Source organism: Caretta caretta, chromosome 2 (genome assembly GCF_965140235.1).
Source record: "Caretta caretta isolate rCarCar2 chromosome 2, rCarCar1.hap1, whole genome shotgun sequence".
Taxonomy (NCBI): Eukaryota; Metazoa; Chordata; order Testudines; family Cheloniidae; genus Caretta; species Caretta caretta.
In genome coordinates, this window is record NC_134207.1 from 187,547,545 (window position 1) to 187,570,814 (window position 23,270).

The 23,270-nt window shown below is 41.9% G+C and overlaps 1 protein-coding gene across 12 annotated transcripts in view; it reads left to right on the plus strand.

Moving 5' to 3' along the window:
• MYRIP (myosin VIIA and Rab interacting protein) overlaps nucleotides 1–23,270 on the plus strand; it is a 359,689-nt gene that overhangs the window by 215,046 nt on the left and 121,373 nt on the right. For 2 of the 12 annotated variants that reach the window (XR_007355041.2, XR_007355042.2), the window contains exon 1: nucleotides 5,250–5,584. The exons of the other annotated variants lie outside the window; for them this stretch is intronic. The gene's annotated coding sequence lies outside the window, so the exon portion shown is untranslated. Of the gene's footprint in view, nucleotides 1–5,249; nucleotides 5,585–23,270 lie in introns of those variants that run through there. 12 annotated transcript variants of the gene reach the window in all.

Sequence of the window (23,270 nt, forward strand, 5' to 3'; positions counted from 1 at the left end):
GAGCTCTGTGAAATTTCTGCATTTCTTTCCATGTCTTCTCTCTGGGACTCAGCATCTGTTTAGTACTGGAATTATACTTTAAGTGACTCTGCCATCTTCATCTTTCAAATATGTATCAAATATGGATGTCCCAGACTTGAGGAATCCAGATTTGCAAATATGTAAAATTGCTAGGGTTTGGTTATATAATGAGTCAATCTAGGAATAAAGAAATGTTTAGTACTTTGGAAAAATAATTTCTTTATGCCTTGTTACGTGGGGAAGGAAAGAAAGAAAGAAACCAACCCTATGCACTTTGGTTTAATAATTCCCTTGAAATCAGTCAGGTTAATGTTTTGGGTTTTTTTAATTACAGCATATATAACATAACAGTAAACAAAGAATCTCTAGGTGTTTTTCGTCCATGATATGAAGTAACATAGTTTGACATAAATATAGCACGTGATTTTGGAAGGGTGTAACATCAATTTCATTAACAATTTGTACCCTGTAACAGATAACCAGTTAGAAAACTGACCTTTCAGACTGTTTAATTTCTAAAGCTCTTCATTTTGGGGGACCTCTATCTTCCACGTAATCAAAAACAGGTTGCCTTTGGAATTATATTAAGATAGCAATTTTATAAGGTTGTATCATTTGTCATTCTCATTTTATTATTTTCAGTGCTTATGTGATTGCTTCTGTTAAGATAGTACTCTCTGGCTTCTGGTAATGAAGCCCTGGTTTAGATGCATGCCTTTAATTTGAATTAATATTAACAACTTGGCATTCAGTGACAATTCAGTGGCAATAAATGAGTGTAATTTATACACCAAGGAGGTGGAAAGTGATGTATGAAAGGCAACTGACAGAAGGATATAAGATGTATTTAGATAGCATCTGAATGACACTTCACGAATAATGGGGGAAAATAACAATATTAAATACTCCTGTTAGTTGCTTTCCTGGCCAAAAATTTTCACATTTTCTTTTCTTTTTTTTTTTTTAATTGAAAATAAGGGACAACATTTTTGCAATTTATTTTCCCGTTTTTCATCCAATTTTATTTAGTACCTACTGAATACTAACCTACTTACATCCATTTGTAATCAGCTTGTGCCGTCACATATGTCAACACTGAATCTGGCCCACGGCTTTTTAAGGAGTTCAATAATTGTCAGACCTTTTTTAGTCTGAAGGCTAGCACTGAAATTCTGTATCTGAACTGGATATGTTTGACACATTCCTTTGGGGGGAAAAATACAGCCATCTATACTGTATGATAAAATTAATGCATATGTACCCAAGTTTGAAATCGCTATGAGGTTAGCATAAGAACACTGTATGTTCACCCAGCAGAGTATGTGTTGACATTCAGAGAGAACGAATGAATTATGATACTTTTTGGAAACAGTGCTAGAATTGGCAGGACCCTGCTGTGCATGCAACAGAAAGAAGTTAGGTGTTTAAAAACTCTGCTTGAACAGTAGCTTGTGTTTTGTTCTTGAACAAAAGTCACTTGGAGCAAAAGAAGTCATTTAGAGGAAAAACAAAACAAAAAAGCAAACAAAGCAAACAAAAAATCCATCAAACATAAAATATTTTACAGTTCAAAATGAAGTTTCTGCTTCTACATTGGAGTATGTGCCATTGGAGCCCTTCTTTTAACCACCCGTGGTATTACAGTGGCTATAAGAATCTTCAGGGAAATTCTGATACATATGAATAAATTGGTGCAAAAAAAATGTAAAGAACAGAGCTGTGGTGTCACTGTGGCTTTAAGAGAATGAATAGTATCTTCAGTGTGTGGGAGCTGACAGTGGGAGGAGACAGCTTGTTTTAGGTTTGACTGATAAGATGCTCTGTATATATGTTAAGTTACAAGCAATGAATTATTATTAGGACTAGTGGAGGATTATTTGAGTATAAAACAACACACCATTTGATAGCAGTCATCTGGTAGCACCCTCGTATGGCTAAGATTGCTGAACATTGTCATCTATTTTGATATGCTCATGACTTTCTGAAAAATTCCCCTTTTGGCCTCACACATGTAAACCCTCTTTGCGCCATTGCAGCCTGATGTAGTTACATTGATGCGAACTTTTAAAATGTAGATCCGTAGGCAGGGCAGAATTTGATTTTTTTTTTTTTTATTTTAACAATTCTGATGGATAATGTTGATGTGTATTTTAAAGAATTTTTTATTTTAATTTTCACAGTTGTGGGAAACTGGGGGCATGTGTCAGACAATAATTGTTTAAATGGCCGTAGACATTGAGATTCAAAAAGTTTGATTTATAACCATTAAAACACAAATTGTCAACATCGTATGTTAAAATATACAGAATAAATAGCCTTATATCAAATGCTTAATAAGTTCTTAAGCAGCATTTTTGTTTCTTTGCTTATCTGTAAATTTTGATTATTATAGATGGAAATATTTTCTGTTAGTTTGTACAGTGAAATTGATGACAAATCAGACTCCTGAAAAGGGTACAGTAGTCTGGAAAGGTTGAGAGCCACTGGTTTAAGTGTTGCATATTTGTAGGGTTGAGAGAGCTCTGGATTGGGAGGACTGAGTGATGGGCAATTTCCACTGGTATTATTTTTAAATGAAAGTAATTGGTGGGACCTTGATTTGAACAGTGTGATGCAAATAGATTTAACTACAAATAGGGAACACTCTTTGTAAATAATAATAAAAATATAAATAAATATATCAGCAGTGGTAATGAAATAGCAATCTAATCTCCCATCCAGGGGAGGCAATGTGGTCTAGTGCAGAGAACACTGGTCTGGGTTCAGAAGTCCTAGGTTCTATTCCAGGCTCAGCCACTGACCTGCTGTGTGGCCTTGAGCAAATCACTTCATCTTTCTGTGCCTCTGTTTCCCCTCCACATCTTGGTCTGTCTTATCTATTTTAATATTAAGCTCTTCAGGGCAAGGAATGTCTCTTGCTGTTTGTGTGTACAGTCCCAGCATGACGGGGCCTGGTCTCAGTTGCTTCCAGGCAATATTGTAATACAAATTATAACAAGTAATAACCATTTATGTGTCTGACCCAGAGTTGAACAGCACTGTGTGTGTGGCCCTCACGCAGGTGCACAGACAGGGAGACATAAATAATCTTTGCTCCTCTTCTCCTCCCCCCCCTCGAAGGGGCGGGCACAGTCACAGTCCCTGCACATGAGGGAGAGCAGGACCTGAAGGAGACAGGGAATGACCTCATCTCAACACCCCCACTGGGTATGGAGCTGGCCAGAGTAATGTACTGGATCTGTGTGTAAAAGTGAATGAGCAATGTTGCCCACTAGCAGCTGGGCCACAGAAAGATAAGTGGTCTATTTCCCACTGCGGTAAGTGCAAACCCGACCCCTGCCGCAGTCCTCAGGGGAGTGGGGCGCGGGGCTGGGGTGGGAAGAGGTGGGGCTGAGGTGGAGCAGGGGCAGGGGCCATTTGCAAGAGGCAGAGCAGGGGTGGAGCAGCACACCGCTGCACAGGGCAGCAGGAAATGCAGTGCCCCAAATTTCCTGGTGCCCTACACAGCTGCGTACTTTGCGTATGGGTAGGGATGGCCCTGCCAACCTGATTTACATGGTCTGTTCTTCTTGGAAAGGCACGGAGAGTTTGTATTTAACAACATGATGCAGTGTTGCCAACTCTCCTGATTTTACTATGAGTCTTGTGATGTTTGGTGTCTTCCTTAAAGCCTCAGCTTCTGGAGTCATGGAAATACTCAAGAATCTCAGCTGTCGTTTAAAAAAAAACAGCAACAAAGTTTCCAGCTCTCATAGTTCTGAGAAAAGCTGGAAAACATGAACCTTAAAGGCTACAAAACCAGAAGGCAAACAAAAAGATCCCAACGTTGATTATTTCTTAAAATGTCAGACTTTTAAACCAATCTCATAATTTTGGGGGTTTGCAATACTGATTGCATAACACAGCAATGACAGCCTGTTGTAAGTGGCCGCCAACCAAAGTCCATTCCAACCCCTCTAGACCAGAACCTGCCTTCCAAAATGGACAGTGAACTTTGGTCTATGTAGCCAGACCCCACAGTTTTAGATAACAATGACACCTTCTGTTCTTGAAGACTGATTGGGAGGGAGAGTATGCTACTTCCAAATAGTATTGCCAACCCTCCAGGCATTAAAGATTAAACTTCTAATTAAAGACTGTCATGTGCTGAAACCTCAAAGAATATGTTCAACCAAAATTGGCAACCCTACTTCCAAAACATGTAAGCATGATTATTTCACCATGCTTGTATTAACAGCAGCCAGCAAGTAACTGTACATGCCGGTAAACTCTTAATTTGCATAGGAATTAGCATACACACATAGGTTGTATAACTGAAGACCATATCTAAACAGAGAACAAATTTCACTGTGTGGTTTCCAATCTATTATTAACAACAGAACTAAAGAAAAAATTACTTTTAAAACGGTGATTTTTAAATTGATATCCCTTTAAAAAAAGGGGGCAAAAACTGTAAGTGTAACGTTTAAGACTACACGGTTAAAATTATTAAAAGTCACTGAAGTCTAATAGTTGACAATGTCCTTCTTTAAAAAATGCTTCTGATTGCAAAATAGTTATTAGTAAATCACACCTAAAATGGCTGTATCTGGCAGAGATTACAGAAAAAATCATGTTTTTTCTGTATACTTTTAGTTTGTTTATTTTGTGGGTTTGTGGTCAGTTTGTGAATATTGACATTGTTTTTTCTGTTCAGTGAGTCTTGCAATGGGCTCTGTGCAGGAGTCTGTCCACACAGAACCACTTAGTTTCCCATTTTTAGAGTGGGTCTTTTACTCAGCAACAGGGGAGAGCAAACATTTAAATAAATAAATACAAATGGGCAATTATAGGATGTGAAACTCGCTTTAACTGGGGTTTTTTGAGAGACTAAATTTCAAATAATGTTCTTTTAAATTATTATTTTGTGTACTAAAATATACACCGCATTACCAGATATGCAATAAGAATGTGGTGGTGCAATTGGAATCTTAATTTTTGTATTTCCTGACCTTGGTAATTTTAACAGTCTATCTTTTAATTATGTATATGGCTGCCATTATCATAGTATCTGAATGCCTCACAATATTTAAGGTATTTATCGTTGCACACCCCTGTAAAATAGGGAAATCCAACACCCTTAGCTGTTAGGGAGAGAAGCTTCTTGCGTGTTTGTATTCCTTACTTCCCCTCACACCCCCTCCTTTTCTCAGATTAGCACTTGAGCAATTCTTTTATTATTCTGCTGCAGGCTGTTTCACGGAGAGTGAGCTGCATTTACTGGGAAGAAGAGCATTGTTTAAGAGGAACTGTATACACTGTGCCTTCCCTTCCACAGAATTGTTCTGTCCATCTGCGTTATTTAATGGGCTTTCAGGAGCCGAGAATGTCGTCTTTTTTTTTTTTTTTTTTTTTGCCTGCTTGATTTCTTTCACCTGCAAATTTCATAAATCTTCAGTTTAATAATGGACAATGTGTGTCCCCTGAATAAAATATTAGGACAAAAGTAGGAAATGTACTTTAGGGGTGGCTAACTGAAAAGAATATGAGGCACATCTGGAATAGAACACGAAAACTCGTTCAGGTAAACCTGCTTATTTTATTATTTCTTATTGTTTGTATTTAAAATATTAACATTTCCTGTCTTGAATGACACTTGACTATGATGACTTTATTCATCGTGTTGTGAATCGGTCTGTGATCCTGCCCTGCAATTCTTTCAATTCATATCATTAGCATGTATTTTATTCATAGTATCAGGATTATCCTTCAGTATTTAATATGAAATGGATGCTAAATTGGCAGAAAACATGTGGCTAATGTGACAAGTTTAAAGTTTCAGTTCTTCGTATTCAGGAAGAACATTTCTTTAGAGAACATTTATTTGGAATTAACTAGGGGTAGCTTTGTTTTTACTAAAGCTATCATAAATCAGCATACATTCATCATGATTTTAACAGACATTTTGAAATAACTTAGGCCCAAAATATGTTATTTTTAGAAGGGGTGAAGGTGAAAAGAGGGTTACAAAACAGTGGGAGTAAAAATATTTTCATGTTTTATTTACTTGTATGTAAGCAAATAAATTAGAACGTAAGCACTCCCTAGCGTGGTTCAGCACTGTGCTAGTACATGGGAACCAGAAAGCAAAAAATAACTAATCTTCAGTAGTTTTATTGTCTAAGTTGAGAGACATGCCGAAAGCCAGTTGCATAGATGGTGAAAATAAATTGGATTTTTAAAATGATCAGTTTTAATAAATCACAGTGTTACTGCTAATCCAGATAAGGAAAATTTTGTTCCATACTATATGTGGTTTTTATCTTGACGGTATTTGGACAGAGTTCCTGTCATGCTTCTAAAGATGATTTCTTTTACTTCCTATTAAATGTATTCGAAGAGAGTGACATTAACATTAAATAGTGCTGTCTTGGAGTAATGATACAGTTTTCTCAAGAGTAAACATGAGATCTTATCAAAATTACTGGGGCACCTTTATTTCATAATAAGTTCACATTGTACTCTGTGGAATGAGGCAGTGATGATATGATACACCACTAGTAAAGAGGAAGTCACAATTCCAAAGTGACCAAAAGATGAAATTTTGTTATATCACATACATTTATCACAATATTCAGCATATTGGGGTAGGCCTTGTCTTGTTTCTTAGTCTGCTTCTTCCCTCTCAGTTATGGCAGGTTCTCATTCTATGTAGAGAAAGTAGATAAGGAAGTGTTGTTTACTACTTCTCATAACACAAGGACTAGGGGTCACCAAATAAAATTAATAGGCAGCAGGTTTAAAACAAATAAAGAAGTATTTCTTCACATAATGCACAGTCAACCTGTGGAACTCCTTGCCAGAGGATGTTGTGACGGCCAAGACCATAACAGGGTTCAAAAAAGTACTAGATAAATTCATGAAGGATAGGTCCATCAGTGGCTGTTAGCCAGGATGGGCAGGAATGGTGTCCCTAGCCTCTGTTTGCCAGAAGCTGGGAATGAGAGACAGGGTATCGATCACTTGATGATTACCTGTTCTGTTCATTTCCCTCTGCGGCACCTGGCATTGGCCACTGTCATAGGACAAAGAAAAGGAGTACTTGTGGCACCTTAGAGACTAACCAATTTATTTGAGCATGAGCTTTCGTGAGCTACAGCACACTTCATCGGATGTAGTTCACGAAAGCTCATGCTCAAATAAATTGGTTAGTCTCTAAGGTGCCCCAAGTACTCCTTTTCTTTTTGCAAAGACAGACTAACACGACTGTTACTCTGAAACCTGTCATAGGACAGGATACTGGGCTAGATGGACCTTTGGTCTGACCCAGTAGGGCCATTCTTATGTTCTTGCAAGACAGATGCCTGACTAATAGGGGATCAAAGATACATCTTGGGTGATAGTGGAGAGTACCCTCTGATGTATGTTCATGTTCTAATACAGTCACACCCATAATGGTCCCTGCTACAGTACTTGGCAGAGGAGGTAGCTCAAATGGTGACAACAACTGCAGACAGCTGAAGACTTATTTGCTGCAGTTGGGGCCCATCTCCGCTTTCTAGCATTGGGTTCCACATGCTGGTCCAGTGGTTCTCATGTCCATCTGACCTGAAACATGGTACCACTAGACGCTTATAGAAAATCTGGCTATTTCAACAGTGCAGTTTGAGTCCTTCAGGGATGTTGCAGGATTACTGTTAGACGTTGAAAAATAAATAATTTTTCAGTTCCAGCAACCGGTGTACTTCAGAAGGCTCTAAAAACAAATTAGAATCACCTCCTTGAAGTGAAAGGTAGAGCAATGCTACACATTTACAGTAGGAGGATAATAACTATTTTTAAAGAGCCAGAGCCCTCACAGACATGTACATTTCCTAAATCATTAGACTGTGGCTGAAACTTTCAAAAATAGAAGCCTAAAGTTAGTCTCCTGAATCTATGTCTAGGTGCCTAAAAGTGAGATTTTCAAAAGCACATAAGTGATTTAGGATTATAAGGCTCATTGAACCAATGCAGATTCAGCAGTGCTCTCTGTTACTGTGTATGTTGTTGTTCTGGAAAATAGTTCAACATTTTCAAAGTATTAAAAAAAAACTAACCAGGCAGCAAAATATTTTGAGTTCCCCATTTATATTGTGCTGTCCCTTTAAGAGTCAGGCATCATTTATTATTCCTCATGAGGCATCCCCACTCTTACTCCTGAGGGTATTCTGCACCATCCGGGACACAGACTCAGTGGTGAGGCTGCACCCAACCCTGACACAGCACAAGGGCTGGGCCTGCCCCAGAAACAACCTGAGGCCCTGCCCCCCTGCACCAGGCAGACTAGGGTTGGGGCAGGCAGGATCCAAGTGTGGAGGGATCCAGGTGTGGGGTGAGAGGATTCTGTGTGGGACAGTCTGGGTGCAGGCAGCTTAGTGGGGTGGGGTCTAGGTGTGGGCGATCTGGATGCACAGAGGCTCATGTGGGGAGGGTGGGGGGTTCAGGTTCAGGGACAGTGGGACTCTGCAGAGGCTTCCAGGTGAAAGTGGTTCAGAATCAGGCCAAGGGGTCTGGGTGTGGGGATCTCAGCAGTGGGGAGTGGGGCTTGGTGGGGCGGGGCTCTGGGTGTAGATAGTTGGGGTCAGTGGGATGGAGGTTTGGATGTGGAGACTTGGGGTGGGGCATCAGGATGGGTGTTTGAGTGCAGGGAGCTCAGTGGGGGGTGGTCTGGGTGCAGGGGTGGGGATCCTGAGGCAGGGGGTCTGGGTGCAGGGGGGCTCCAGATGCAGGGGTTAAGGTTCAGTGGGGCAGGGTTTGGGTATGGAGGGCTAAGGGAGGGTTCTGGGTGTACAGGGTGAGGCTTGGCAGAGGTGTCTCGGCATGGGAGGTCCAGATGCATGGGGGTTGTCGGATGGGGGAGCAGCTCCCTGCACAGTGACCCCTCCACCTCCACAGCTAAGGAGCAATGGGGGCAGGAAGCAGGGGAGGATGCTGAGCTTCCTGCAGCTGGGGGAGGTTTCTGGGGGTGGGTCTGACACAGCCCCAGCCACTCCTTGCAGGGGAAGAGGAAGTCCCATCCTCTCCTGCCTCCAGCCCAGCCAGGACTAGCAGCTGATCCTGGCTCAGGGTAGGAGCCACTGGCTGGGGTGTCCCCAGCCCTGTGGTGATTTACCTCTCTGCCAGCTGCACCAGGTACCTGAAACAATGTACCTGCACAGTTAGGGAGTGTTTCAGAGTAACAGCCGTGTTAGTCTGTATTCGCAAAAAGAAAAGGAGTACTTGTGGCACCTTAGAGACTAACCAATTTATTTGAGCATGAGCTTTCGTGAGCTACAGCTCACTTCATCGGATGCATACTGTGGAAACTGCAGAAGACATTATATACACAGAGACCATGAAACAATACCTCCTCCCATCCCACTCTCCTGCTGGTAATAGCTTATCTAAAGTGATCACTCTCCTTACGATGTGTATGATAATCAAGTTGGGCCATTTCCAGCACAAATCCAGGTTTTCTCACCCTCCGCCCCACCCCCCACCCCCACACACACACAAACTCACTCTCCTGCTGGTAATAGGGAGTAGTGCATGATTGCTCTTGCAGCTTCCCTTTGCTTCCATGTCAGAAAGTCATTTTTCTGCGGGGAAGCAAAGAAATTGGCAGGGGACATGAATTCTGCACACGTGCAGTGGTGCAGAATTCCCCCAGGAGTACACTCTACATGTGAAGTGTGAAAGGACCAGCCTTCTGCTCCCAAAGCGCTGGTTGGCTAGGGATTTGGCAGGAAATCCCATTTCTACTTCATGCTGTTAGGGCTCGTGCGCTTGGAGGAGGGGGATGCCTTTCAAGAAAGACTACTGGACGGGGGAACCTATAGCTGCTGCCTGGACACAGCAAGCTGAAATCTGAGGTCAAGGCTGGAGGGCAAGCCCAGGGAGCAGCCTATATGTAGCCACAATGAGTTTCCTCTCTGCGTGAAAATCAGCCAGAGCCCAAAGGGAAGGAGGTGCCCTGATTGATGTTTGAGGAACTGATGCTGGAGAGGCACTAGGACTGCTTGTTTGCTGACATGATAAAGGTGACTGTTTATCAGTAAAGGTGCTGAAGTGACTTCAGGGTGAATTCTTGTGTGTCCAAAAGCTGTAGGAGGGTTCTCCATCCTGAGGCAAGGGGTGGGAGTTTGGAACAGCCTCCCAGAGCAAGACCCCACCACAGTCATTAATAAAATAATTCTTAGTACACACAGAGAGAGTATTTTTATTTCTCTTGTGGCTCATACATTAGGCAGTTTAATACCTGGTATCCCTTTCAAACACGAAGTTAAGTATGGGGATATGATATTATATACATTCAAAAATGACTCCTTTGTTCCACTTGCACCTGCTGCTCCGAGGGTGTGAGGCTGACACCCACAAGAGGTTTGAAATGTTTTAATAGCACACACTTGAGGGCTTGAAAGGGTAAGCTGTCAGTTAACTGTTAAATGTAGTATGAAGAAAAAAGAGAGGCCCAGTGGCATGAACAGAAAGCTGCCAGGCAGAGATGAAGCAGCATCAACACTGAAAACAGTTGAGCCAGGCCTTTGTCACATCCAGATTGGATTGTTGCAATAATCCCTAAATGTGAAGTTTCTCTTGAAGATTACTTGGAAAGTTCAAGTTGTGCGGAATGCGTGTGTCCCCTTGGGGCTTTATCCTGCTAGGTGCTGAGTGCCCTCAAGTTCCAGGGCTCATGGGAATGCTTAGTGCTTTTCAGGATCTAGTCCTTAGTAGTTCTTCATAAAGCATAAGGCAACTATGCTCCATAGACAGCCCTGGCTCCTGTTTTATTTCTGCATGTGATTCTAAGGGTGTGCCGACCCTGCAGTCAGGTGTGTGGCTGCAGCACCTCTAGACGTACCCGAACTAGCTTTGATCTAGCAGGCTTACGTAACAGTGGAAGTGAAGCCGTGTCAGAATGGGCTAGCTGCTCAAGTACATAGTCAGGCCAGAGAGGCTTGTACAGCCCATGCTGCCACGACTTCACTACCATCGTTACTCAGACTAGCTAGCTCAGGTGGGAAGTATCAGAGGGGTAGCCGTGTTAGTCTGGATCTGTAAAAGCGGCAAAGAGTCCTGTGGCACCTTATAGACTAATACACATATTGGAGCATAAGTTTTCGTGGGTGAATACCAACTTTGTCGGATGCAGCTAGTGGAGATTTCCAGAGGCAGGTATAAATATGCAAGCAAGAATAAGGCTCGGGATAACGAGGTTAGTTCAATCAGGGAGGACGAGTTCTAGCAGTTGAGGTGTGAACACCAAGAGAGGAGAAACTTTTGTAGTTGGCTAGCCATTCACAGTCTTTGTTGAATCCTGAGCTGGTGGTGTCAAATTTGCAAATGAACTGAAGCGCCGCAGTTTGTCTTTGAAGTCTGGTCCTGAAGTTTTTTTGCTGCAGGATGGCTACCTTTAAATCTGCTATTGTGTGTCCGGGGAGGTTGAAGTGTTCTCCTACAAGGGATAAATGGACACAAGTCAGATATTAGGAATGGCAATATACAAAAACCTGTAGGAGAACACTTCAGCCTCGCTGGACACACAATAGCAGATTTAAAGGTAGCCATCCTGCAGCAAAAAAACTTCAGGACCAGACTTCAAAGACAAACTGCTGAGCTTCAAAAAGAACAGGAGTACTTGTGGCACCTTAGAGACTAACATTTATTTGAGCATAAGCTTTTGTGGGCTAAAACCCACTTCATCGGATGCATGCAGTGGAAAATACAGTAGGAAGATACATATACACACACAGAGAACATGAAACATTTGCAAATTTGACACCACCAGCTCAGGATTAAACAAAGACTGTGAATGGCTAACCAACTACAGAAGCAGTTTCTCCTCCCTTGGTGTTCACACCTCAACTGCTAGAAGAGGGCCTCGTCCTCCCTGATTGAACTAACCTCGTTATCCCGAGCCTGATTCTTGCTTGCATATTTATACCTGCCTCTGGAAATTTCCACTACATGCATCCGACGAAGTGGGTATTCACCCACGAAAGCTTATGCTCCAATACGTCTGTTAGTCTATAAGGTGCCACAGGACTCTTTGCCGCTAGCTCAGGTGGGGCTACACTTGCTGCAGTCACACCTCTGATTGCTGGGTAGACGCAGCCTATCTGTTCATATTAATGTATGGTTTGGGCTCTGTCCAATTCCCTCTTTATGCCCCTCTAACCTCCCAGCTGAGATCAGCCATGGTGTTTGAACCTCTGCACGCAAGTCCCTGTGCCCCTAACAGAGCCACAGGGGTTTCGGAGTAGTGGGTATGACGCCTCGTTTTTCCCACCCCAAACCATAAACAGAAGAATTAAGAGGAAGGTCTTAGACGGAAACTTTGCAGAGTTTTCAGGACCCTATATATTTTATTATACTATATTATATGGATTATCCCTTGTATTTCCACAGAGATGCACATCTGGCCGTTGGGCCTCAGTTCTGCACCATAGAAATCAGTGGGTATTTTGCCATTGTGTTTGTTAGGAGTAGGATCACATCCTTAATGATTTCACCTTCTGCTGTAAATCTCAGGAACTATGTAATGTTTTTAATTAATAATACTACCATCAAAGAACTATGAAGAAGAAAAGAAGGTTTATTCATAAATCCTATGGATTATAAAATTAGTAATTTAACAAATTAATTTGACTCTAAATAAAAAATGTGAGATTTCAAAATTCACAGTCCCTCTTTGATATATATTAAAAGGCAATTACTTTAAACATTAAAATAGAAGTGAATTTAGGAAGAGTTTGAATAAGGAAAGGGAAGAAGGAGGATCCTGGGAACTACAGGCCAGTCAGCCTCACTTCAGTCCCTGGAAAAATCATGGAGCAGGTCCTCAAAGAATCAATCCTGAAGCACTTGCATGAGAGGAAAGTGATCAGGAACAGCCAGCATGGATTCACCAAGGGAAGGTCATGCCTGACTAATCTAATCGCCTTCTATGATGAGATTACTGGTTCTGTGGATGAAGGGAAAGCAGTGGATGTATTGTTTCTTGACTTTAGCAAAGCTTTTGACACGGTCTCCCACAGTATTCTTGTCAGCAAGTTAAGGAAGTATGAGCTGGATGAATGCACTACAAGGTGGGTAGAAAGCTGGCTAGATTGTCGGGCTCAACGGGTAGTTATCAATGGCTCCATGTCTAGTTGGCAGCCGGTATCAAGTGGAGTGCCCCACGGGTCGGTCCTGGGGCCGGTTTTGTTCAATATCTTCATAAATGATCTGGAGGATGGTGTGGATTGCACTCTCAGCAAATTTGCGGATGATACTAAACTGGGAGGAGTGGTAGATACGCTGGAGGGGAGGGATAGGATACAGAAGGACCTAGACAAATTGGAGGATTGGGCCAAAAGAAATCTGATGAGGTTCAATAAGGATAAGTGCAGGGTCCTGCACTTAGGACGGAAGAACCCAATGCACAGCTACAGACTAGGGACCGAATGGCTAGGCAGCAGTTCTGCAGAAAAGGACCTAGGGGTGACAGTGGACGAGAAGCTGGATATGAGTCAGCAGTGTGCCCTTGTTGCCAAGAAGGCCAATGGCATTTTGGGATGTATAAGTAGGGGCATAGCGAGCAGATCGAGGGATGTGATTGTTCCCCTCTATTCGACATTGGTGAGGCCTCATCTGGAGTACTGTGTCCAGTTTTGGGCCCCACACTTCAAGAAGGATGTGGATAAATTGGAGAGAGTCCAGCGAAGGGCAACAAAAATGATTAGGGGTCTGGAACACATGAGTTATGAGGAGAGGCTGAGGGAGCTGGGATTGTTTAGCCTGCAGAAGAGAAGAATGAGGGGGGATTTGATAGCTGCTTTCAGCTACCTGAAAGGGGGTTCCAAAGAGGATGGCTCTAGACTGTTCTCAATGGTATCAGATGACAGAACGAGGAGTAATGGTCTCAAGCTGCAGTGGGGGAGGTTTAGATTGGATATTAGGAAAAACTTTTTCACTAAGAGGGTGGTGAAACACTGGAATGCGTTACCTAGGGAGGTGGTAGAATCTCCTTCCTTAGAGGTTTTTAAGGTCAGGCTTGACAAAGCCCTGGCTGGGATGATTTAACTGGGAATTGGTCCTGCTTCGAGCAGGGGGTTGGACTAGATGACCTTCTGGGGTCCCTTCCAACCCTTATATTCTATGATTCTATGAAGGAGAGACTTCAAAAGTATAAAAGAAATAATTTTTTGAAAAGTTATTGAGCAAGATGCTGAGCCTTTAATAAATTGAACTATTGTTATCAATAAAGAAATTATCATAATTGTGGATTAACTCGATCAGACCCTAATTCAGGAGAGCACTTAAACTTGTACTGAAATCCATCTCTTTTTAGAAAAAAATGTATATATGTACTTAAATGCTTTCTTGAATTAGGGATGCTTTTTGAACTGGAGCCTCAAAACCGCAGAGGTCCATATCAGAATATATTCTGCTGTAAACGTGTGGAGGCGTCTCAAAAAAGCTGAATGCAAGGATAAAATATTTCTTTGCATAGTGGGTAAACTTAAAAAAAAATATTCCATTTTGACAGTTTTGGCCACTTCCAGTGGTTTTCTCCAATATCTCTCAAACTGGAAAAATCTGTCAAAAAGACAAAACTTTTAAAATTTGTTCATTGTATCCAGACAAAAGTAACAGATGTTTCATCCGGTTTCAGGAGGTTGTACTTCCATGTCACTGGATCTCAGCTAAGCAGAGGATTCATTTCCCATGTCCTCATACAGAAAAACCTATGATTCAGGCCTACTTGTACGGTCTTACAGAAAGAGCAGTGATTAAAAAGAATAGCTATCAAGCAGTGGAAGTTTCAGTGCTGGGCAGGGTGGGGACAGGAGGGCAACCAATCCATCTGGCTAGATATTAAATTTTATTTTAAGCATTATAGTTATTTCCCAGTAGATGACAAGAGGACAACCAGTTAATTAATCTCATTTATTAAGAGCTGAGATAACATATTTGAAGACGTGGAGAGTAGACACGCCAAGAGTGCTCCCTAAACAAGGAATTACATTAGTTTTGTTGCATTGTTCCAATAAATGTCATAAATTTAGGAATGTTATAGAACATTGAGGTCACTCAACACTGAAATGCAGTACGGTATGCCTCACTGGCCAGGTATAAACAAATTGTGATATTGATTTGACGTATATCAGCAGACCATGCTACCCAGTAAAGAAAAATTGCCTATTAGAAGCAATTTACGTCAGTTTAAGTTTGAGAGGACAAAGCTGATGACAGGCAGATATTAAGCAGTAGAGTTGACAATCTGCCTAATGGCCTGATCCTACACAATTCAAGTGAGTGGCAAAACTCCCATTAACCTCAATAGTGCAGGATACTTAGAGAGCAAATCCATTCTGTCGTTGAACAAATTTTTAATCCGTGATGATGGGCGCATTACAAATGCATACAAAATATAGATGTAAAAATAAAAGTACAATAAAGGGAGTCTTGTGAAAAGTTTTCCTTGTTACCATCTCTACGATTTCTTCTGGCCATATTTTTCCGTACTGGAAGAATAAACTGGGTGTTTTGGGCTAACTCATTAGATGTTAGGTTTCTGACTACTTATGTGGATATCATTTGGCCCCTGTGAAAATTATCCTTCAACAGAGAGAGAAGGATTTTTGTTTGTGGAGATTTCAGGAGTGAACAGTGAATAGGACAATGCGGGCTGGCTTCATTTATGGAATGAAATATTAACTAAATTGCTTAAGAATCAGTTACTGAATAGCAAGCATAGCCCATAATTCTTAATGTTGCCATGTAGCGCTTCTGAATGAGCTACCAGTACCATATAATTGGATGCCAGAGTATTAGGAAAACTTGGCTTTTAATGAGCCATGTCAACAGAAATGCAATGTCTGGCTATCCAGTTAGGTATTTTTGCTCTGCTTTAACGATTAAGAAAATATGTTATGCCAATTATCGTCAAATCATTGGACTGTTATGGTACCTTCTAATTAATGAAGGTGAAACCAAAGCAATAGCAGCTCTGTCAAAGGAAGAATTCTCTCTCTCTCTCTCTCTCTCCCTCTTGCTGTCTCGCTCTCAATTGTACAGACTTGTTTTTGGTTTGTTTTTTAAATAAAAAAAATTGGTCAGGTCAGAATCACAGTTGAAGTAAAAATATTGGAGCTATGATTGGTAAACAGTCTGATCGAGTAGGTGGGGGGGGTTCAGTGTGAGTAATGTGATCTGGATTCTGTAATTTGGCTCTCACACTGTTCCACTTTATAACTTTGGGCAGATCACCTAAACTTTCTGTGCCTTTGTTTCCCCTGCTGTAAAATTGGAGTCGTAATGCCGACCTATCTTTGTAATGTATATTGAGATCTACTGAGGAAAATCACTATATAAAGCTAAGCAGGCTATAAGCCCTGAAACTACTGACACCCCAGGTTTTGGAACAGAAGACTGAGTTCCAGTTCTTTTTTTCTTCTGGCTGTTGCCACATGTGTGTAATTCAGCTTGCTACAGTTGTGCTTTCATGACACATCTCCTGCTTATTATGCTGTATGCACTGGGCCAGTCCCTCTGCTGGTATAAACTGGTCTGGCTGCATTAAAATCAGTGACGCTACATTGACTTAGCCGGCTAAGGTTCTGGCTGATGATTCCTGAATAATTGGTTTAAATGTAACATAAACTTTGGGTCTCTCTTAGCTTATCAATGAAGAAATTTAGACTTACAATTTGTGGGAGGGTTTAAAGATGACAAACTATTGCAGGCAGTGATGATTTGATTTATACTTTTTTAAATGTACTGGGTTACAGGAATCTAATTACAATTGTGAAGTCCTCCGCCTATACTGCTGCAGCCTATGAAACAGTAAATGCTCTAAAGATTAATGGTTATTCCTGTGCTAGAAAATAAATAACCTTGACATTTCTCATTTTTGTAATTGAATAGAAATTGAGTAAGCCATAAATGAAAAATATACACTTGAGACACGGATAACTGAAATTATTACTCTTCTCAAAGCTGGCCAATGTGATTTGGGTGCAGAGCTCCAAAAGCAGCAGAGAAATATTGATTGTGGCAAACTGAATCCTGCAGCTTCCTCTTTGCTGCTGTGTTCAGAAGTGCCATGATGCATCCAAGATAGTGTACAAATGTTGGGAACAAATTGAACTTTCTAATGGATCAACTTATTTTTATTTGTCACGTAACCTAAGATTTATAATTCCCTTGCCATGCTAGTTGGATAAATGGTTGTATGCCCTTCTTTAAGAAGTGGTTGGTTTAGACATTATAGGGATGAAAATGATCACTTCCTCCTACTCCTCCTCTACAGGCTTTCCACACTTCATTTCATTATGCTCATTGTTAGAACTCTCAGTGCTCACTGCAGAAACTCATTGTCATATGGCTGTTAAAATATCCCTCCACTGGAACTGCCTAACCAATCAGAATGGTGGTCCATCGAGTCCGAATATTCTGTGTCTGACAATGGTCAGAACTAGATACTTTCGAGTGGGGACAAGACACCCTGCAATGGATAATTCTGAAATAACTGAGCCATAGAAGTTTCTTCCTAAGTTCTGTCAATTAATGGAGTGCCATGAAGTGCATGTGTTTATAGTCCTATATAAAATAACTCTCCCCACCGCCCATTTTTACTGTGACTGTTGGTGCTCTCATCACCGATGTAAATGTCTAATCCTTTTTTGAATCCTTGGCATTAATTCTGTCTTGTGGCAAGGAGTTCCACGTGCTGCTTATGTATTGCTTAAAGTATTTCCTTTGATCAGTTTTAAATGTTACTTTTCTTTTCCATTGGCTGTCCCCGCATTCTTTTATTGATTCTTCGTCTTGCCATAATACCTAGGAGCCCTAATGTGACACACAAGCCCTAACACACTGTTGTCATGGTATATACCCAATGTATGTACGGGTGTGTACAAAGAGTGATGGTTATGTGCTAGAATTATGCTCTTTAAAAGTGTTTGGCAAGCACTGCATAAGCCCAGTCTGCCGTAGACAAAGGAATGTATATTTGCTTGTCTGAATCATCTGACCATCAGACAGTGAAGGCACATTTGCGTGACAGGTAAACAAATCCATCAACCTAGTGAGATAGTCTCTTAACTATAAGGTAGGGGGGTCTGAACCTCAAATAAGTAATTGAATCAACTGATTGTGTACAACATTACTGTATTATAAAAGTGTATCAAGTAAGGTCTTTTATGAAAACTAATGGCACACTGGTGATGAATTTCATTGTGAAATGCATATATTAACACTATATGAGGAATTAGGAATATTCACCAATATTATGCTTTAAAGTTTGTTGCCAAACAGAGAAACAGGTTTTCTCCCAGACAGCAGGGAATGCAGCTATCTACCTGTTACCAATTAAATTAAGCAAGATGTGACCCAAAAAAGTGGAAGCCTTATTTACATATGAATCAGCAGAGGGGTGGGAAGCCCACAGGAGGGGAAGAACTGCATGAGGTCATCCTGAATCAGGGGACAAAACAGTGATTTGGGGACGATATAAGGAGAGAGAAGAAACCATCTTGGCTGGACAAACCATCCATCACTGGACAAACACAAGGGGCCAGAGCTCTGGCAAGCTAAGAAAGATGGGTCTTTCAACCAACGGGGAGGGGTTTGAAGTCTCTGGGAACTGAATATAGGTGAGAAACCTGCTTAGGTAAAGATCTTTCACCTAGGCCAACAAGGGGAAACGAGCACCTGGTACTTTTGCAGAAGGTCCTGACTCAGAGAGAGTCAGCCGTGGCTGGAAAGAAAAAGATTAGGAAGAAATCTACCTTGAACCAAGGCTGTAGCTTGTTGAGTGAAGTCTTAGCTAATAGAAAGCATATTTTACTTTCATTTGCTTGTAACCATTTTGTCTTTATCCCTTGTACTTGTACTTCTCATTTTGCTAATTAACTTTTTTGACTTTTAATCTAAACCAGAGGTGGGCAAACTATGGCCCGTGGGACCATCCTGCCCGGCTGTTGAGCTCCCAGCTGGGGAGGCTAGCCCTCGGCCCCTCCCCAGCTGTCCACATTCTTTCGCCCGCCCACCTCCCAGTCTTTCCAATAAGACAGTCCTGCCGCTCTAAGCAGCATAGTAAGTGAGGGAGGAGCAGAGGAATTGTTAGATAAGGAGCGGGACGTCCCAGGGGACAGGGAGAAGAGGGCGGTTGGATGTGGGGGGCAGTCAGGGGACGGGGATCAGGGGGCGGTTTGATAGGCTTGGGAGTCCCAGGGTGCAGTCAGGGGACAGGGGGTAGTTGGATGGGTTGGAGGTTCTGGGAGGGGGGGCCGTCAGGGGACAGGGAGCAGGGAGTGGTTGGGTAGGCGTGGGAGTCCTGGGGGGCCTGTCAGGGGGTGTGGATAGGGGACGGGCAGTCAGAGGACAGGGAGCAGTGGGGGGGGGGTTGGATAGGGGGTAGGGTCCCGGGACGGGGCGGTCAGGGGACAAGGAGCAGGGAGAGCTTGGATGGGTCGGGGGTTCTGAGGGGGGCAGTCAGCGGCCAGGATGTGAGAGGTGGAGGATAGGGGGTAGGGGCCAGGCTATTTGGGGAGGCACAGCCTTCCCTACCCAGCCCTCCGTACAATTTCGCAACCCTGATGTGGCCCTCGGGCCAAAAAGTTTGCCCACCCCTGATCTAAACCAACCTAGTGCTGTGTTTGAATTGAAGTGATTGTTAACCCCAGTTTAAGTAATCAGCTGTGCTTTTCTCTCTTATTAATTCCCAGAGTGTTCCAGGAGAGGGCTAGACACTTCTGGACAGGTGGTTTTGGGAAAATTCAGTACTGGGAGTGTGTTGGAATCATCCTGCAAAAAGTAACCAACCTGGTGGAGACCCCTGTGGGACTGTTGTGTTGCAGACATGTCCAGCAGCAGAGCGTTTAAGGCACCCAGGGTAACAGTGCAGGCGGTGACCCCTTACTGGGCTAGATTGCACCTCAGAATGTGACATCTAGTCATAAACCAGGACACCATTGTGCTAAGCACTGTAAAAACACAGAACAGAAGCACCAGAGACAACAGAGGAAGACAGACTGAGGGGGGAGTACAAGACAACAGAGGGAGACATTGTGCTAAGCACTGTAAAAACACAGAACAGAAGCACCAGAGACAACAGAGGGAGACAGACTGAGGGGGAGTACAAGACAACAGAGGGAGACAGACTGAGGGGGGAGTACAAGAAAACAATGAGATATTATTGGTCAGCATGATAGGCAGTGGTCTCAGCACACCAGCAGCCTAACCATTATCAAGTATTTTGTTGGCATCACAACAAAGGGGAGTTTTGAGGAGGGATTTGAAGGTGGATAATGAGGTAGCTTTGCAGACGCCTACTGGAAGCATCTCCCCAGTGTTGGGGGCAGCATGGGAGAAAGTATGATGGTGTTTGTTTGAAAATTTAGCAAGTGGGCAATGGAGGCTGGTGTCATTGGCCAGTTGGAGGCGAGCATTAAAAGCTCGATAGCAATTGAGAGATGATAGGGAGGGAGGGGACTGGCTGTGTGGGGTCTTGAAAGCGAATCCAAGTAACTTACGTTTGATGCAATAGAGAAGAGGGAGCCAGGGGAGGGATGCAAAGAGAGGGGTGACATGGTCAAAATGACAGGCTATGAAAATTATCTTTACAGCAGCGTTCTGAATGATATGAGCAGTAAAGCTGTGGCTGTAATCAAGATGTGAGGTGATGGGAGCCGGGACGAGCATTTTAGCTGTGTGAATAGATAGGAAAGACTGCATCTTAGAGATGTTATGCAAAAAGACTCTAAAAGATATAGCCTGGATGTGAAGACCCAGAAAGAGGTGTGAGTCAGAGATGATGCCTATGTTACGGACTGGAGTGATAGGATGGTGGTGGTGGTCACAGTGATCGAGAAGGGGGGGGGGGGTTTTGCCGGGGCTGGGGGGAGATTAGGCTTTCTGTTTTAGCCATGGTTAGACTGAGCTAGCGGCTAGATATTCATGAGGGGATGTCAGAGTCAGGTTGAGGTTTTAGTTTGGACAGAAAGAGACAGCTGAAATGAAGAGGTGGATCTGTGAGTTATCCACATAGAGAGAATAGGTTTTTTTGTGCTGGCAGAAAAGACAAAATTCTGGAGTTTAGGACAGGTTGGAATTTCCTTTTCTATCAGCAGTGAGAGACTGGAGAATTATGTTGTGACTGGAGAATTATATTCCCTCACCCGCCCCCCCAAAATCTACAAATAAAAAATATTTTAAACTTTTTAATGCAGAAATTGCTATTGCATTGATTCAGTGAATATTTAAACTGAGTTTACAAAAAACAAACAACCCCAAAACAAAAATTAGAGGGCAGAGGAATAAGCTTAGAGTAAACGAGAGTCTGAAAGATTCAGGCCCTTGTCCAAACTTCCCTGATATTTTTTATTTTAAATCTGCCCTTCTCTTAAAATCCATACAGTAGTGCAGAGGGAGGAAAAGGAAAATGGGAGTGGGGGAATGATGAAAAGGTAGAGGGAAAAATTGAAACATTTTGTATACATGGAATATCATTCCTACAAAATGAAAATTATTTTAAACTTTTCAAAATTTTTCATGAAATGAAAAAAATTGTATGATTTTTCAATTTGAGTCAAAATACAGGATGACCATTTGTAAGGTCTGCAGAAGCCTGTTGAAGGATGATATTTTTACAAAATATTAGTACAAAGGGAGAATGTATTTATTTCTAAGTTTTGCCATGCTAGTGTATTTTTGTATATTGTTTTTCTCGGCATCATAGTGTACAACTATATCCGTATATGGTATGATATCATCTCTCTTAAGATAAGCAGGCTTGATCTGAGAAACAGAATGCATGGTTCCAGGATGTAATTTTTATGATTAAGATTTTTTTTCCCCCTCTGAGTCTGAACTGAACCAATGTCTCGGAATGATAAGGGCCATTGTTGTGTTAGAGGTTTTGGAACTTCTCCAGTGAAAGTGATGACATGGTATTATGTCAGGGAGATGTTGTCTCAGTGCTTTATTCAGTGACAGCTCTGGAAAGGGAAAGAAGTGTGGTTTTTATACTCTGAGGAAACTTTACTGGAAGAAGCCATTTTAATGTTTGCTTGACCAGCAGCCTCTAAGTTTGCTGGACACCTGCAAAGGGCCAACAGACCCTGCTACAGTAATTGAGAGAGTCAAGAATCCATAGCTGAGAAGAGTGACTTTTGCTCCAGTGAAGCAATGAATAACCTAAACACTACATTCACCAAAAAATTAATGTAACTTAAAAGTACTCATCAGAACAAGTATTTCTAATGAGACCCCATACATTACAGCTGAGAAATGAAGGAGGCAGAAAGCAGCGGTGGGAGAGGAGGGGAGAGAAAAGCTAGATTTGTAGTATTAAGTTTTATATCAAGAATGCCATTTCAAAAACACTCCTTGTTCATATAAACTTAAAAGCGCTCTCTTGACTGATTTTTGTAGTATTATAGCGTGCTCGCATGAGCTGATTGGATAATTCCAAACAGTGCTCAGTAGCTGTTTGCAGTGCTTGTTTTCTGTTAAACAGCTTAAGAGAGCCATTTAAAAGTGCAAAACAAACCCAGTATGGAAGATTTTGTGAGCTACAGCCCATTCATCGGATTTTTCAGTTGCTTAACAGAATGTAGACCTCTGCACAGAACTACTGAGTAAATTCTGCGAGCTCCACCAGAATATAAGAGAGGGGGTTTGAAATGAATCTCTGCTGAGAGGAAACACAGAGGGAAAGTTAGACATTCTGTAGGAAATCCTGGGAACAGCTGGATTTAGTGAGAAAGCTTTGGTAAAAAGGATTATGCTCTGGCACTATTATTTGAGTTACCAATAAAGCTAAACTACAAGTATGTGAAAAGTTTGATCTTACACGGCATGTGTAAACTGTAGGAACACAGCTTGTATCTAAGATATTTATATGGGCCACATTACTATAGTATCTGAGCACTTCACAGTCTTTAATGTATTTATCCTCACAGAGCTCAGTGAGGTAGAGAAGTGCTATTATCCCCATTTCACAGATGAGGAACTGAGGCCCAGAGCTTCAAAGATATTTAGGTACCTAACTTCCCTGAACTCAAGCTCACCCTGGAAATGTGGCAGAATCGGGAATTGAACCTAAGTCTCCCAAGTTAGTTCTCTTCTAAATACTGGCCGATCCTTCATCTCACTCACTGTACTTTAAAAATATGTCGTCAAGTATTGACACAGACAAAGGTTTGTAATTTGAAAGAAAATGTGAGTTTGTGAATAGGCAAGAAGATAAAATGTTTTTT